General features: G+C 36.6%; 1 pseudogene; it reads right to left on the bottom strand.

The window, feature by feature from the left end:
• The window catches only part of LOC102991713 (olfactory receptor 5A1-like), a 13930-nt pseudogene that overhangs the window by 11984 nt on the left and 800 nt on the right, over window positions 1-1146 (bottom strand).

Raw genomic sequence — 1146 nt, 5'->3', positions numbered from 1 at the left:
ATTAGAACACTCCCTAACACCATACACAAAAATAAGCTCAAAATGGATTAAAGACCTAAATGTAAGGCCAGACACTATAAAACTCTTAGAGGAAAACATAGGCAGAACACTCTATGACATAAATCACAGCAAGATCCTTTATGACCCACCTCCTAGAGAAATGGAAATAAAAACAAAAATAAACAAATGGGACCTAATGGAAATTAAAAGCTTTTGCACAGGAAAGGAAACCATAAACAAGATGAGAAGACCACCTTCAGAATACGAGAAAATATTTGCAAATGAAGCATCTGACCAAGGATTAATCTCCAAAATTTACAAGTAGCTCAATATCAAAAAAACAAATAATGCAATCCAAAAATAGGCAGAAGACCTAAATAGACATTTCTCTAAAGAAGATATACAGATTGCCAACAAACACATGAAAGGATGTTCAACATCATTAATCATTAGAGAAATACAAATCAAAACTATAATGAGGCATCATCTCACACCAGTCAGAATGGCCATCATCAAAAAATCTACAAACAATAAATGCTGGAGAGGGTGTGGAGAAAAGGGAGCACTCTTGCAGTGTTGGTGGGAATGTAAATTGATACAGCCACTATGGAGAACAGTATGGAGGTTCCTTAAAAAACTAAAAATAGAACTATCATACGGCCCAGCAATCCCACTACTGGGCATGTACCCTGAGAAAACCATAATTCCAAAAGAGTCATGTACCACAGTGTTCATTGCAGCTCTATTTACAATAGCCAGGACATGGAAGCAACCTAAGTGCCCATCAACAGGTGAATGGATAAAGAAGATGTGGCATATATATACAATGGAATATTACTCAGCCATAAAAAGAAACGAAATTGAGTTATTTGTAGTGAGGTGGATGGACAGAGAGTCTGTCATACACAGTGAAGTAAGTCAGAAAGAGAAAAACAAATACCGTATACTAACACATATATACAGAATCTAAAAATTAAAAAAAAAAAGGAAAAAAATGGTCAGAAGAACCTAGGGGCAAGAAGGGAATAAAGATGCAGACCTACTAGAGAATGGACTTGAAGATATGGGGAGGGGGAAGGGTAAGCTGGGACAAAGTGAGAGAGTGGCATGGACATATATACACTACCAGATGTAAAATAGAGAGCT

This window comes from Physeter macrocephalus, chromosome 16 (assembly GCF_002837175.3).
Source record: "Physeter macrocephalus isolate SW-GA chromosome 16, ASM283717v5, whole genome shotgun sequence".
NCBI lineage: Eukaryota > Metazoa > Chordata > Mammalia > Artiodactyla > Physeteridae > Physeter > Physeter macrocephalus.
The sequence above is the reverse complement of the archived record's forward strand: the minus strand, read 5'-3'. Positions and strand labels throughout refer to the sequence as shown.